The sequence below is a fragment of the Tauraco erythrolophus genome, chromosome 3 (genome assembly GCF_009769465.1).
Source record: "Tauraco erythrolophus isolate bTauEry1 chromosome 3, bTauEry1.pri, whole genome shotgun sequence".
NCBI classification, from domain to species: Eukaryota; Metazoa; Chordata; class Aves; order Musophagiformes; family Musophagidae; genus Tauraco; species Tauraco erythrolophus.
Genome location: NC_141467.1, coordinates 87064006 through 87081722, shown reverse-complemented (window position 1 = coordinate 87081722; position 17717 = coordinate 87064006).

Sequence of the window (17717 nt, the reverse complement as noted above, 5' to 3'; positions counted from 1 at the left end):
TTTCTTGAAAGCATATTCTCCAAAATAAACTTTGTCTCTGATAGATAGCTTAATATTTTAAATCCCGTTTACTATTTCCATATACTTAAATTCCTCTGAACATTTACGCTAAGTTCTACTAAGTGACCTGGAATGCCCTCCTTCCTTCTGTTTTTGGTAATTTTTACACTGTGTAGATTTCTTAACATCTATGGAAAACTATACATGAATAAAAATCTATGAGATAAAGTAAAACAAGTAGCATCAGGGAAGGGCTGAGCAGACTAAAGTTCAAGTCTGGAGTACAGAGAATAACCATTTACAATGATAACAGGGTTGTCATAACCCTTTGTCTCTACATATTTGTTGCCATCCATAATAGAGAGGGTGACATCCACATCTTGCATCTCTCAATGTGCAAAGGGCCAGAAGAGTCACACCAAGTATCAAATACTGTTAAACAAGGACCATTATCGTTAATACACTTTTGTAAGGTTTAAATACAAAAGAGTAGGCCAATATTTAGTTCTTTCCTCCTTCTTGCTTTTATTTTCTCTGAGAGTGTGTCGGAAGACAGGATGATCAACAGATCAAAGTTTCATCAGTATCTAGTCCTTCTTTCCTATTCCTTTATGTTTGTTTTTTTTTTTTTTTACCTTAGAATCCTGGAATAGTTTGGGTTGGAAGGGATCTTAGAAGTCATCTAGTCCAACTCCCCTGCAATGAGCAGGTACATCTTCAACTCGATCACGTTGATTACTCTTACTGCCCTCTGAACCAGAACCTGCATTGTCTGAAGGCAGAATTCAGAATATATGAGACTATTTATAGTATCAACTCTTACATATGTAAAAAGATATGTTTAACTCCCAAAGTGTGCAGCACCCGGAAAGAATTGGGAAAAATAGAAACATCTCTTTTCATACACTTTCTACATTATCTTTTAATATTTTGTCTACTGTGTTTCGGTAGTTGTGCTTATGTCAGTCTTCAGGTTTTGTGCCATGAGATCAACTTGGTCTCAGAAACTTTTTCAGAAGCCTGAGGAGACTCTTCACTTGAAGAAATAAAGAAATTTCTCTCTCTACAGAAAAGGCAGCTTAGATGTCATGCTGGTAGTTTCATATAGCCTCAGTTGGTTGTCCTAACTAGGTGCATCGGTGCAAACAGAGGTTGTATAAGAACACTTGTTATTATACGTTTCCCGATTTTCATCATAGACAATTGATTTTCATTGCCTTTCCATCTTCTTTTCCACAGACCATTCATTTCATCTACTTCTTCTTTGTTGACGGCTTTCTGGTGTATTTCCACTGCTTGGGATACTGACCCACAAGTCCATTATTTTAATGGCCATGATTTGGTGGAATGGTGTGAGAGCTCATTTTACCTTTCTAAATTATGCCTGGCATCCTGGAGAATTTACATCTTACGCTCCATTGCTTGTTCCTACTTTCATCTAGCACAAAGACAAATTTTAAGGAAAACCTTTCTGTAGTTGTGCAGTTCTCCATTCACCTTTTCAGTTCGGTGTCAGAACTACTATTGCTAATAACAGTAATAACAAATCAGCATTTTCACTGTAATTTACATTCATAATATAAAGTACAGATGTTAGGCTGTTTTTAACATCCTCCACTATCTGTCAGATGAAGTGGGACAAAAGGCAAAGCTAATTTAAATAATTAGAAAAGTTCAAGTATGAGATTTGTATTAAATATCACAGAAAATCCAAGTCTACAGTAGGATGTTGATACATTAATTAGCTTGCACTTTCTCTAAAAGCAAATGCTAAATAGGATCTCCACAGACTTTATAAGCAGAACAGCTTGAATAATACTTATCCTTAATCTAAAAAATCTTTTCATGAAACAATTCTTTGGGCTTTATTATGCCCATTTTTACAGTAATTTATTCTTATCTTCTACAAAAGTAGGTAAAATTATTATTAATTTTAAGATTTAATTATAAATATATTTTTTTTTTTAGTTTTATAAAGAGTATTCATCATAGTCCTTTGGCTGAAACAAGGAGGTAGGAATTTGAAAATAATTTAGACACGAGGCTGGGAATGTCACACTTTTACGTATTAAATTTAAGATACAAATAAAGTTTCAGGGCCTACCTTTTGACTAGCCACTTTGAGCTGATCCAGAACATCAGAAAGTTGTCTGTCATTTGAGGTAAGAGATGAATGTATAATCTAATCAGTTTTGTTGGTTTTTTAAATCCATTTCCCTTCATTTAGAGAGGAATTTAAAATGTCTTGTTTCTGCAACTTCAGCAGGAGACAGTGTTAATGGGAACATACCAAGTTCCAGTCAGATAACAGAATTCCAAAATTATCTCAACCTGTTGTAGATATATTTCCCATATTTAGTTTGTGTCTTTAATATCTTTGTGTCTGTTTATTGTTCTCTTTTAACTTAGTCCTCTGGCTCTTTCATAGATATGAAAATTGCAAGAAACAATAGTCAATAAAATGTCTACGACTAAGTATAGTTAATAAATTAATTTTGTCTATTTGGTAAAGCTATGTTTGAAGAATTCTTATGCTGTTTCACACATGACTCTCCTTATTATCAACAGCTTCTGTAGCAGGAAGAAGCTACCTGGTATATAGCATCAAAGAATCATAGAATGGTTTGGGTTGGAAGGGATCTTAAAGATCATCTAGTTCCAACCCCCCCGCCACAGACAGGGACATCTTCCACTTGACCAAGTTGCTCAAAGCCTCAGGCAACCTGGCCTTGAACACATCCAGCGATAGGGCATCTACAACTTATCTGGGCCACCTGGTCCAGTGCATGATGACCCTCAGAGTGAAGAATTTCTTCCTTAGATCTAATAGAAAATTACCTTCTTTCAGTTTAAAGCAATTACCTCTGTCCAATCACTACATGTCCTTGCAAAAGGTCCCTCTCCAGCTTTCTTGTAGGCCCTCTTTAAGCACTGGAAGGCTGTTAGAAGGTGTCCTCAAAGCCTTCTCTTCTCCAGGTTGAACAACCCCAACTCTCTCAGCCTGTCTTCATAGCAGAGGTACTCCAGCCCTTGGATCATCTTCATGGCCCTCCCCTGGACTCGCTCTAGCAGCTCCATGTCTTTAAGTTGCGGGTCACAGAGCTGAACGCAGTACTCCAGGTTGGTCTCATGACAGCAGAGTAGAGGGGCAGAGTCACCTCCCTCAACCTGCTAGTCATGCTTCTTTTGATGCAGCCAGGGATACAATTGGTTTTCTGGGCTGCAAGTGACATTGCCGGCTCATGTTGAGCTCATCAATCAGCACTCCCAAGTCCTTTTCTCAGGGCTGCTCTCAATTAATTTTTTTCCCAGCCTGCAGTTGTGCCTGAGATTGCTCCGAGACATATGCAGGACCTTGCACTTGGTCTTGTTGAGTTGCATGAGATTCTCACAGGCCCACCTCTCCAGCCTGTCAAGGTCCCTCTGGATGGCATCCCTTCTCTCCAGCATGTCAACCACACCGCTTAGCTCGGTGTCATCAATAAACTTTACACTTAATTAAATAAAAAGATGCTTAAATATCCCAAACTTACATCAGTACTTATTTATGTTTTTATTAGAAAACGTGATCTGCATCTTTGATTGCATGGGACCATTTGAATGATGCCTAACAACCTCAGAAAGCAGTAGCCAGTTGGCTGGGAGAAGACACTCCTTTTACCATTGCAGCAGCTGCTATTTGTACACTAACCCAACATTTTTGCACCAATCCAGCATGTTCATATCATTGAACATACACTTGTATGCCTTTACACTTTGACTATGCCGTTTTGTTATAGGAAATCACATAATTTATGTCTAAATATCTCCTCTGTGTGTTTTAAAGTTGGTAGGGGGTGACAAAATAAACCAACATGATTCCAACATTTGATTTAGCTCATGTTTTGTATGTGTAAATAATCCAATGAGAAGTGCAATATCTGTGGACTTATCTAGCTTTGAAGCAAAGTAGCAGCTTCTCTTGATCTAAGAATAAACATATTTTGAAATATTTCAATATTAAAATATTTAAAGATTTTGAAATATTTCAATATCACAATAATTTTGTCTAAAGGAAGACTGAAGGAAGGCTAAAGCCCTGAAGGAATTGAATTTGGCAAGGGATATAAAAAGCAACAAGAAATGCTTCTATAGGTATGTAGGGGACAAAAGGAAGTCCAAAGAGAATGTAGGCCCCCTCCGGAAGGATACTGGTGCTCTGGTTACCCGGGACATAGAGAAGGCTGAGGTACTTAATGAATTTTTTGCCTCAGTCTTCAATGGTAAAGCCTCTTGTCTTACCACCCAAGCTGTGGAAAGAACTAGCAGGGACTGTGAGGATGAACCACCGCCCACTGTACTTGAAGACCAGGTTCGAGAACATCTGAGGAACTTGAAGGTGCACAAGTCCATGGGACCTGATGAGATCCATCCGCGGGTCCTGAAGGAACTGGCGGATGAAGTTGCCAAGCCACTGGCTATTGTATTCGAGAAGTCGTGGCGGTCTGGCGAGGTCCCCGATGACTGGAAGAGAGGGAACATAACCCCCATTTTTAAAAAGGGGAACAAGGAGGACCCGGGCAACTACAGACCGGTCAGCCTCACCTCTGTGCCTGGCAAGGTCATGGAGCAGATTCTCCTGGGAACCATGCTAAGGCACATGGAGAGCAAGGAGGTGGTGGGTGACAGCCAACATGGCTTCACCAAAGGCAGATCGTGCCTGACCAACTTGGTGGCCTTTTACGATGGGGTGACAGCATCGGTGGACAAGGGTCGACCAATGGATGTCATCTACCTGGACTTGTGCAAAGCTTTTGACACTGTCCCGCACGACATTCTTCTCTCTAAATTAGAGAGTCATGGGTTTGATGGATGGACCACTCGGTGGATAAGGAATTGGCTCAATGGCCGCACTCAGAGAGTAGTGGTCAACGGCTCAATGTCCAAGTGGAGACCAGTCACGAGTGGCGTCCCTCAGGGGTCCGTGTTGGGCCCGACCCTCTTCAACATCTTTGTCGGTGACGTGGACAGTGGCATGGAGTGCACCCTCAGCAAGTTCGCCGATGACACCAAGCTGTGTGGTGCCGTTGACACGCTGGAAGGGAGGGATGCCATCCAGAGGGACCTTGACAGGCTGGAGAGGTGGGCCCGTACCAACCTCATGAAGTTTAACCAGGCCAAATGCAAGGTCCTACATCTGGGTCGTGGCAATCCCAGGCATAAATACAGACTGGGTGGTGATTGGATCGAGAGCAGCCCTGAGGAGAAGGACTTGGGAGTACTGGTGGACGAGAAGCTCAATATGAGCCGGCAATGTGCTCTTGCGGCCCAGAAGGCCAACCGCGTCCTGGGCTGCATCAAGAGGAGTGTGGCCAGCAGGTCGAGGGAGGTGATTCTCCCCCTCTACTCTGCCCTTGTGAGACCTCACTTGGAGTACTGCGTCCAGTTCTGGAGCCCCCAACATAAGAAGGACATGGACCAGTTGGAGAGGGTCCAGAGGAGGGCCACGAAGATGATAAGAGGGCTGGAGCACCTTTCCTATGAGGACAGGCTGAAAGAGTTGGGGCTGTTCAGCCTGGAGAAGAGGAGGCTCCGGGGTGACCTTATAGCGGTCTTCCAGTACCTCAAGGGGGCCTACAGGAAAGATGGGGAGAGGCTGTTCAGGAGGGCCAGTTATGATAGGACAAGGGGTAATGGTTTTAAAATAGAGGGAGGTAGGTTCAGGTTGGATATTAGGAAAAAATTTTTTACTATGAGAGTGGTAGAACACTGGAACAGGTTGCCCAGAGAGGTGGTGGATGCTCCATCCCTGGAGACGTTCAAGGCCAGGTTGGACAAGGCCCTGAGCAACCTGATCTAGTTGGAGATATCCCTGTTTGTTGCAGGGGGGTTGGACTAGATGACCTTTGAAGGTCCCTTCCAGCCCTAACCATTCTATGATTCTATGATTCTATGAAGCTAATTAATCAAGGTTTATTGTTTTAGCATGGTTGTCACCATGTCTTTTTCAGATGATAGCAACAGAACTTCTGTGACTGTAAAGTTCTTAAGGTCAATTATGGTCAATTACTGATCACTAAAAGAATACAACCCTGGGAGATCAACAAATATGTTCTCCAGGTTAGCATCATGAAACAAGTATCCATATATAAAAATACCTGTATTAATAAAGCTGGGATAAAACATGGAGATGTCTGAACAGTATTGACAGGGAAAGTAAGTAGACAGTGAAACAAACACATAAAAAACCTCTTTGAACAATTCTATAGATAGCCTATTCTCAACTATCTTTGGCTGAAATTAAGGAAAGTCTTGTCTACTCATAATTTTTTTTTTCTGAAAAAAGGTCTCTATTGACTGCTTTCCAATATGCTTTGGAGAATTAAATGCTTCAGAAATGCTGAGATACATGATCTCTCAGCTTGAATATTTTTTTAGAAATTCAGAAATTTCTAAGAGGGTTTACCATTAGACAGAGGCAAGAGGCATTTTTCATTGCTTGGCAGAACATCCACATGGCTGAACTTGCTTTTATAAGTCAATGTGAACCATCAAATACGAAAACATTGGTTTGGAGGAATCATGACTTGTTGCTTTAGGGGTGAAGGAGGGTGGGGAATCAAATAGGTGTCCATTTCTCTGTATTTTATGGAACAAGACAGGAATTTGCTCTTTGATCTGACAGAGGAGAGGTCCAGTTTGCTTCCAGCTGCTCACAGGTTAGAATGAAAAATCGTGATTATGTAAGCAGTGCACCAGGAGTAAGTTGTGGCAACATTTCATGAGACTATGAACCATTTATCACAACTTTCATACAATCAAAAAGCTGCTAGATAGATGTCACACAGATCAAAGGTCTGAAAAGCAAATGATTCCTAGAGAGAGTTCCCAGGCAGAGAAGAACACTATACTCCATAAGGTCTTAAATGTCTTTTATAGTTGCTGGGTGCACAACTGACTACCAGGTGAATTTGACCTCTATGGCCTCTGCTAACTAATTTTCTTTTACAGCAGGGGGTTCAGATTAGCTGTCCATCAGTTCTCTGCCAGTTCAGCCTGATTGCATGATGTATTCCAACCAGAAACAGACTTCTTAGTTTTAGCAAGTCGTCTTTTTGGCAGGTTCAGTCACACTTGATGAAACAAAATGGAAATAAATTCATATCAAAACACCCTTAGAATGTAGAATTTGATACATTTGTGCCTGTATAATATATCTCCTGCTCTCTTCTCATCTCCTTCTACTGTCTGTAATTACGGATCTGACTGCATTGTTTCCTTTTTTATTTTGATTGTTATTAATTAATTCATGCTTCTATTATGATTTTGATAAGCATCTAAAAATGATATTTATTTATGCCAACAATTTTACACTAGCATTATTATTAATGCCTGTTTTATAGCAAACTTGGTGTTCATACCATAAACCAGAGAAATAATAAGTGAAATCTCAATTTATTCTTTGAAAGAGCTGCAGTATAAATAGTGCCTCTGGAGCACTCTCTGTGGTGCATATGCCTAGTGTCATAAACACGGGCACCTTGTAATATGACTGTTATGAAGTGAAGGGTGTAAAAACCTTCTTATTTGCTCAGGGTAAGATAGATACTTAAATCTCTGTATCTAGTTAGTTAACATCTGTTTGGAAAAGTTTGTGGATTTTTTCTTGCTATTTTTCTCTAGTGCTAACACTTATTGCTATATATGACAAATATTAGCAAATTGAACTTATAACTCTGAAAAGTGTGGAATTATGAGCAATTGATGGCTTGGTTCTCTGACTTGAACAAAGAAGGAGGGAATGAGTCTTGGATGTTTATGTTGCATTGTGGCTAAAGTCCAGTTTAAATGTAAAATTGGAGACTAGTTTTTGAAACATATTCCTTTATAGGAAATGTTAATATTGATGCAACCTTGCTTAAATTCATGATATAAGTCTTAATCGTCACTTATCTTTTGGATAAAACTTTTTTGGTTTTGTTTCAAGGAAAAAATGTAACTGGATGAGAGTCAAACCTTTCCTATTTCTTAACTTGCATTGTGAAATTATAACTTGAATCTTCTGACATACTTTAATTCATAAATTTTGTGCCACAAAATGTTAGATGATCTCTTTTAAATTTATTTTACATAGATATATAAATGTAATAAGCATTTCTTTAAAAAAAATGTTTTCCAATTAAACTATATTAAAATTCTTCAAGAAGTGAAACATAAAATTTTCAGAGATGGTCAATAATGTTATTTTTAAAACATTTCCTATATATATACACTATATATCTACAGCACTATAGATATTCCAGTGAAACCTTTACACAGGTAAAACTGCTATCAAATGAGCAAGTTCAAAAGATACATATGAAATATATTCTTAACACCTCACAATCCAACAATACACATTAATGCTTCATTTTCTTCTAAAACAAAATTACTGATCTAATTTTTTTTTTTTTTCAACAGCATGAAATCCTTGTGGGAGGAGTCAAAAGATCTGGGAGCTGTTCTTAGTGCTGGATGTGATCTTCAGTATGATCCTGTCTACCAACTTTACTCAATTTGCTTTTCTTATTTCTGTCTGTCTCATCTGTATTAACAGCAGGATAACTATGGCATTCATTGTCCTTTACCATGTCTCAATACGAAGCTAACAGTTGGACTTTGAGAAGACTGTGTGGAGTGGATAAAGTGCTTTAGGTGAAGAAAAAACTGTGAACTGTCAAAATGAGTTATTCCTAAAAAGCTAAAGAGACTTTTTCATTTTTTAAAGTGTTACATTGAAGATAGACCATATTTTTATTAGATGTTTGTTTTGAAAAAGAGATTCATACAGGTGAGTTTGAGCCTGGGATATGGTGGCGTACTGAATTTGTCTGAGATTAAGTTAATTTTCCTCATAGCAGCTTATATGGTGCTGTACTTTGGATTTGTGACTGTAGCAGTGTTGCTAACACAACTTTGGCTATTACTGAGTAGTCCTTGCACAGCATAGACACTTTCTCTTTTTCACACTTTGCACCATTCAGTGAATAAGATGGAGGTGCACAAGAAACTGGGGACAGCTGACTGGAATTGACCAAAGAGATACCCCACACCACAGGACATCGTGCTCAGCAGTAAAAGCTTAGGGAAAGGAGGAGGAAGGGGGAACCATTTGTGGATACAGCATTTTCCTTCCCAAGTGACCAATAAGAAGACATACTCAGGATGTCCTAACCTAGAAGTGGCTAGACATCTGCCTGCTCATGTTTCAAATAACACATTTGAAATAATATGTGAATATTACTGGATATGGAGAAGGCTGAGGTTCTCAAAGACTTCTTTGCCTCAGTCTTCACTGGCAAGAGCTCCAGCTGCACAGCCCTAGTCACAGAAGGCAAAGGCAGGGACTGGGAGAATGAAGAACTGCCCACTATAGAAGAAGATCAGGTTTGAGACCGTCTAAAGAACCTGAAGGTGGACAAGTCCATGGGACCTAATGAGGTGTATCCGCGGGTCCTAAGGGAACTGGCGGATGAAGTTGCTAAGCCGTTATCCACTATATTTCAGAAGTCGCGGCAGTCTGGTGAAGTTCCCACCACCTGGAAAAGGGGAAACATATCCCCCATCTTTAAAAAGGGGAAAAAAGAAGACCCAGGGAACTACAGGCCAGTCAGTCTCACCTCTGTGCCCGGCGAGATCATGGAGCAGATCCTCCTGGTGACTATGCTAAGACACATAGAAAATAAGGGGGTGATTGGTGACAGCCAACATGGCTTCACTAAGGGCAAATCCTATTTGACTAATTTGGTGACCTTCTAAGAGGAGGTTACAGCACTGATGGATAGGGGAAAAGATATTGACATTGTCTACCTAGATTTATCCAAAGCATTTGATACTGTCCCACACGAAATCCTTGTCTCTAAACTGGAGAGACATGGTTTTGATGGATGGACCACTCGGTAGATAAGGAATTGACTGGATGGTTGCACTCAAAGGGTTGTGGTCAACGGTTCAACGTCAACATGGAGGCCTGTGACGAGTGGTGTTCCTCAGGGGTCAGTACTGAGGCCAGTGCTATTTAACGTCTTTGTTGGTGACATGGACAGTAGGATCGAGTGCACCCTCAGCAAGTTTGCAGATGACACCAAGTTGAGTGGTGTTCTGGACATGCTGGAGGGAAGGGATGCCATCCAGAGGGACTTTGACAGGCTGGAGAGGTGGGCCTGTGAGAACCTCATGAAGTTCAACAAGGCCAAGTGCAAGGTCCTACACGTGGGTCGGGGCAATCCCAAGCACAAGTACAGGCTGGGCAGAGAATGGATTGAGAACAGCCCTGAGGAAAAGGACTTGGGAGTGCTGGTGGATGAGAAGCTCAACATGAGCCGGCAATGTGCGCTGGCAGCCCAGAAAGCAAATCGTATCCTGGGCTGTATCAAAAGAAGTGTGACTGGCAGGTCGTGGGAGGTCATTCTGCCCCTCCACTCTGCTCTCATGACACCCAACCTGGAATACTGTGTTCAGCTCTGGAGTTCCCAACATAAGAAGGACATGGAGATTCTGGAGCGTGTCCAGAGGAGGGCCACGAAGATGATCCGAGGGCTGGAGCACCTCTGCTATGAAGACAGGCTGATAGAGTTGGGGCTGTTCAGCCTGGAGAAGAGAAGGCTCCGGGGTGATGTTATTGCAGCCTTCCAGTACTTAAAGGGGACCTACAGGAAAGCTAGAGAGGGACATTTGACAAGGATTTGTAGTGATAGGACAAGAGGTAAAGGATTTAAACTGAAAGAGGGTAGATTTAGATTAGATATAAGGAAGAAATTTTTCACTCAGAGGGTGACGAGGCACTGGACCAGGTTGCCCAGAGAAGTTGTAGATGTCTGTCATGGGTTAGGCTGCTCCGGCAACTAAACTCCCCATAGTTGTTCACTCACCCTTCCCCAGCCCCAGGGATGAGGGAGAGAATTAAAGGATAAACCGGAAACCCGGGGGTTGAGATAAGAACAATTTAATACAGATGATTTAGTGCACAGTGTAGTTGCTCACCATCCCCTCGTATGCGAAGCCCGTCTCGTCCCGAAGCTGCGATCCCAGACGAACGCGAGGCCCCGAAACAGAGAGGGGCAGAGAGAGAGAGACAGTACTCCGAGAGTGGGAGTACTGGGAGAGAGAGGAAAAAAAAAAAAGTAGAGGAAAAGTGCAGCAAGTGCAAAAGAGCAAAAGCGGTGCAAGAGCCAAAGCGCAAAAGTCCTTCTTTCCGGCTGACCCTCACCTTTATTCTGGGCATGACGCTGCATGATATGGAATACTAATTGGCCAGTTTGGCCCTCAGTCTTAAATTCCACCACAAATCACAAGGGGAATCATGTCCCCCTTGTCCCGGCCATGCTCTCCCCTTATCCCGCCGTGCTTCTGCACTCCGGCCAGGACATGGCACATTGAAAAGTCCTTGGCCAACTACAAACATCATCTTGCCATCAACATTCTTCTCAGAGTGAGCTCTGAGTAAAACCAAAACACGAAGCTCTTCTAGCTGCTAAAAAGAAGAGCTAACTCTGTCCCAGCTAAAACCAGGACAATGTCCCATCCCTGAAAGTGTTCAAGGCCAGTTTGGATGAGGCTTTGGCCAACCTGGTGTAGTGGAGGGTTTCCCCGCCCATGGCAGGGGGGTTGGAACTAGATGATCTTTGAGGTCCCTTCCAACCCTAACCATTCTATGATTCTATGTTTCTATGATTCTAATACTTTCATAGTCTTTGTTTGCAAGGTTTCTATATTTAAAATATATAAATAAAAAAGTCAGGAACATGAAGATCCTTCCCTAATGTTCCTGAATCACTGTCCCTAATGTGTTTGGTTTTCTGGTTTTGTTGGGATTTTGATGTGGTTTTTTGTTGCTTTTGTTTTGCTTTGGTTTCTTTTATTTTATTTCATTTAATTTCTTTTTTTTTTTTTCTGATATATGTTCAGGTGCCTAAGTCTTCTGCTGGATCTGGTCTTCTCTTTATTGTAAAGATTGGTGAAATCCAGGACTTTTTGAAAAATAATATAAATGACTAAGTAGGTTTTTTTCTCTCTGTTTAATGATCATTTAAAGAGACACATCTAACTGTGTGTGCTTCTACCAATCTCTTGGGGTTTTGTTTTTTGGTTTTTTTGTTGTTTTTTTTTACAAAACAGTTCCTTTTTGTGAAAAGTGTTCTATAAATCAAATTATAATAGCCTGCATTATGACAAATAAGGAGGAAATCATCTAACAATAGGAGTACCATAGAATTTAAAGCAAGTAAATCATTACTTCTTCAGTCAGAAAAATTTTATAAAAAGATGCAATTTTCCAACTTTCAAAGCTTGGTTTTGAAATTAAAACCTTGCTTATTTGCACTGTATCCAGAAATGCTATTATTTTTAAAAAGTTAATCAGTTATCACTGTAGCAGTATCAGGAAGTTAGTTTCCAGGAAGTAAATAATAAAAACCCCACATCACCAAAACGAAAAACAAACCCAAATAAACAAAAAAAACCCCCACACTATGTTATAAAGCTCATTTTTAAAAGGGAATTTTTAATTTGGCTTGTATTTCTTACTTAACAACATTTCTTCCTGTTGGTCTTTAAAAACAACTTAATTGCTGTCATTCCATTAAAATGTAGCATAAAATTCAGATGAATAAACATGCCTACACACATACACACAGATAACATACTGCTATAGTTCTTAAAAAAAAAAAGATATTAATATCTGGTAGCTGATTACTGTCAGAAGGGCATCTGCTGGAAATTAACTCATTCTTAAAACATACAAACACAAGAGAGACTCCTATATTGTCTTAAGAGGATATTTATGTCTCATTCTAATTCTTGTGATCTGTAAAATCTGACATGTAAGAATAAGCAGCATAGACATTTGTAGATTATGAATAGCCAGTCACATTAATAACTTTGGGAATATTGCAAATAATTTACATTCTTAAGATATGAATGTGTTTTCAATTTTATGCAAATCTGCACTGGGCAATAGTATTTGAACAGTACTGCATCTGTGGACATTCCAGATGGGAGTCTCAGAAGTGTTGGGCAAGACATATAATATTTGAACAATTTTGGTTTGTCTATTATTTTAATCAAAGTCAGAGAAAAATCCATGCACAATTCAGTAAGATTCATAATAGTTCGTGAAAAATTCACAAGACATCCACTATGGACATGGTATCCTAACTGATGTTTCTTTGAAGTCACATTTTTTAGTCTCAGTAATAGTTAATTTTACTATTATATTTGCTGTTGCTTATAATGAAAATGTCCTGCAAAGAGACTTCATTTTACACTGACCTCAAGGGAGTAATTCAATATCTTGCAGACTGGTATGTTTTCTTATAAACACAAAGGTGATTGCTGTCTGTTTGCTCTCTTATCCAAATGCCATGCTGGCTTTAGGACTTAGCATCTCCTGCTAGAATTTTATGTCTAGGACTTAATGTCTCTGTCCTTTGTAATAAAACATCCTCTTTCCTTTTTTTTGCAATTCCCAAAGTGAAGCTGAGACATATTGGAAGGAGGAGAAACTGATATTGATCGATGCATGCAAGTGGATGTCCAGAGGCATCGTGCTCTGGATCAAACACGATAATGGTTTCTGTGTGACCCTGGTTAGATCGCTTCTGTGGGCACACAACTCTGGCATTAAATTACAAGAAGGACACTGGTAAGCTGGAAGACATTTAGATTAAGTGGAGAAGAAAACTATTTAAAAGATTTCTACTGAGACACCAGTGAAGATAGATTGTTCAGTGCTGTTGGAAAAGGTGCTAAGTGTTCTGTAATAGAATAAAATGAAAAAAAACATCAATTTTAGGTTAAACATTAAGCTTTTCATAACAGTCTGTGTCGTGGTTTTAGGCTGATCCAGCAACTAAAACTCACACAGTCTCTCCTTCTCCTGTAAAGTGGAGAGGAGAAAAATATAATAAAGGGACTGAGGGTTAAGACAAGAACAGAGGGAGCACCCACCAACCATGGTCCCGGATGAAACAGACTTGGCTTTCTTAAAAGCAAAACAATTTATTGATGATTACTTAAAAGGACAAAGGGAAACAAAACCGGTTATGTGAGAGGATAAAAAGAAACAAAGCCAGATCTTAAACCCAACACCTTCCACCCCCCCGCCCCTTTCCTTTTCCTCCCGGCTCTACCTCCTCCCCCCAGCAGCACAGGGGGCAGGGACTGGGGGAGTGCAGGTCAGTTCATTCCGTGCTGTTACCGCTGCTTCTTTCTTAAAGGAGGAGGAGTCCGTACACCCTTTTCCCCTGCTCCAGTGGATCCTCTACTCATGAGGAAAAATCCACAAACTTCTCCAGCGTGAGTCCAGCCCACAGGAAACAATCCTTCCCCATGGATTGCCCCAGTGTGGGCTTTACCACAGTCTCGGATTCTTAGGGAGTTGTTGCCACTCTCTCCAGCATGGGTCGTCACGCAAACTCCAGATGTCTCTCTACCTTGTCGTGTGTCCCAACACGATCATCCTCAGGCTCAGGCATCTCCTCTCCACAGGCTGAGAGTGGGTCTCTGCTCCACCGAGGCCGTCCTGGTTGCAGGGGGGCCGCCTGCCATCTTGCCACCAGCTGCAGGGGAAACTCAGCTCCAGCACACCTCCTCCCTCTCCATCCTCACTGACCTGCTGTCAATGTGGCTGTTTCTCTCAGATCTCAGTCCTCTCTGGGTGAACTCAGCCCAGTGGGCACGCGGGGAGTGGGGTGCTCCCTGAGTTCCCCAGCCGGCTCCGCTGCCGCCATTCTCCATGGGCGGCGCCGGCCCGACGCAGGCAGCCGCCCAGCCGGGAGCCAGGGAGCGGGGGCAGTGCCCTCCTCCCTTCTCTCCTCGATCCTGGGCAAAGCACCTTTTCCGGTCCCCTTGTCCCGACTTAAATAGGGCAATTCACAGAGGCGCTGATTGGCTCAACCCCGAGGGGGATGGCAGTCTGATCTGGTGGCCAGAACCAAGTCTAACCCAGTTCCAAAACCAGGGAGGTCACAGGGAGCAAAGCCCCTCTCCTGCCACCAGATCCCCCCCCGGCCCTCCCCCATCAAACCATGACAGTCTGTTAAATAAAAGGAGGGAGGTCTTAAATTGCTTTAGTAAGACTCATTAAAACCAGCTCAGAATCTGGTACCTTTTCATGTTGCATTTTGGCATAAAAATATAATGAATAGGTTACTGTTGTCCAGAATTATGACTGAAAAAGGATACTTAATTGAAAACCTTACTAAAGTATAATTACTTTAAAATCTAGGCATATATAGCAAGTGACATGTGCTATTGTAATTGTAGAGTGATATTTTAACAACGAAAACAGCAAATAGTCTTTACTGATATAGACAAATAGCCTATTAAAAAATGCACAAATCTAACTTGACTTCTCAGTTACATCATAATTAATTCACTTAAGGTTTTTTTTTGTTTGTTTTTAAGTACTTTCATATTTCCACTCAAATTTTGATTTACATGGGGGAGTCTACTATTAATGTGGATCTACTGTGTTGTAAATACTTGATTTAAACCTTTGGATTCCGAGAGGATGATGCTTAGTTTCCTTCAAGGCAGATCAAAGAGTTCAAAAACTCTCTGGGGCTGTTAGGGCTTCCAATTACAGGCTGTGAATCAATTAAAATTTTCCCCTTGAACATACCAGCGATCTGTGATACTCAGGTTCAGATTAGTGTCTTCAGTACTGGATATTTTCAGACCTGGAGTAATACTGGATTACAGTCTGAAATGAGAGGACTGAGAGTGCCATGTGGATCTGCTTGTAGACCCCACAGAGGGTGAACAGATTGATGACTCTGTAACTCTTATCAATCAGGGGCGTGAAGCAACCAGACGCCTCTGTAGACAATGTGACATCATTTTGCCAGCACTGTATATTGATCTGCAAATCAAAGTATTGGTTCAAATAAAGGGGAATTCTATGCTGTTGACCACCACTTGTCACTGGTCTCCACCAGGACATTGAGCCATTGGCAAGACCAAGGAGCTAACTCCTCATCCACTGAGTGGTCCATCCATCGAATCCATGTCTCCAGTTTAGAGACAAGGATGTTCTGTGGGACAGTGTCAAATGCATTGAACAAGTCAGGTAGACGATAGGAGTTGCTCTTCCCTTATCCACCAATGCTGTAACCTCATCGTAAAAGGCCACCAAATTAGTCAGGCATGGTTTGCCCTTAGTGAAGCCATGTTGGCTGTCACCAATCATCCCCTTATTTTCCATGTACCTTAGCATAGTCGCCAGGAGGATCTGCTCCATAATCTTGCCGGGCACAGAAGTGAGACTGACTGGCTTGTAGTTCCCTGGGTCTTCTTTTTTTCCCTTTTTAAAGATGGGGGATATGTTTCCCCTTTTCCAGTCTGTGGGAACTTTACCAGACTGCCATGACTTCTCAAATATGATGGATAGCATCTTAGCAACTTCATCCACCAGTTCCCTCAAGACCCATGGGTGCACCTCATCAGGTCCCATGGATTTGTGTACCTACAGGTTCTTTAGATGGTCTCGAACCTGATCTTCTCCTACAGTGGGCAGTTCTTCATTCTCCCAGTCCCTGCCTTTGCCTTTTGTGACTTGGGCTGTGAAGCTGGAGCTCTTGCCGGTGAAGACTGAGGCAAAAAAGTCATTGAGTATGGCACCAATCATTCTTACCCAGCTGGACTGAGTTGAGATAACTACTAATTACTAATCAACTCAAGGTACCTATCCTGCCTACAAGAGGCAGGCCATTTCCTCCTGGCTGTGGAGGATGCAACAGTGTCCTTGGTGCCACAGCCCAGGCTGGTGAGCAACAACTGAGTACCTCAGCCTTCTCCATATCCTGGGTAGAAATCTCATGCTACCAATTATTTTCTGCTCAGAAGTTCTTCTCAGATTTTGTCATGGTTTGATATGGAGAGGGGGGGTGGTTCTGGTGGCAGGAGAGGGGCTTTGCTCCCTGCGACCTCCCTGGTTTTGGAACTGTGTTAGGCTTAGTTCTGGCCACCAGATCAGACTGCCATCCCCCTCGGCGTTGAGACAATAGGGCGCCTCTGCGAATTGCCCTATTTAAGTCAGGACAAAAGAACCGGAAAAGGTGCTTTGCCCAGGATCGAGGAGAGAAGGGAGGAGGGCACTGCCCCCGCTCCCTGGCTCCCAGCTGGGCGGCTGCCTGCGTCAGGCCGGCGCCGCCCATGGAGAATGGCGGTGGTGGAGCCAGCTGGGGAACTTGGGGGCACCCCAATCCTGGGGTGCCCACTGGGCTGAGTTCACCCAGAGAGGACTGAGATCTGAGAGAAACAGCTGCATCGACAGCAGGTCAGTGAGGATGGAGCGGGAGGAGGTATGCCGGAGCCGAGTTTCCCCTGCGGCTGATGGTGAGATGGCAGGCGGCCCCCCTGCAACCAGGACGGCCTCGGTGGAGCAGAGACCCACTCGCAGCCCGTGGGGAGAAGATGCCTGAGCCTGAGGATGGTCGTGTTGGGGTGCACAACAAGACAGAGAGACATCTGGAGTCTGCGTGACAACCCACGCCGGAGCGAGTGGCTACAGCTCCCTAAGTATCCGAGACTGTGGTAAAGCCCACACCGGAGCAACCCATGGGGAAGGATTGTTTCCAGTGGGCTGGACTCACGCTGGAGAAGTTTGTGGATTTTTCCTCGTGGGTAGGGGATCCATTGGAGCAGGGGAAAAGGGTGTAAGGACTCCTCCTCCTTTGAGAGAGAAGCAGCGGTAACAG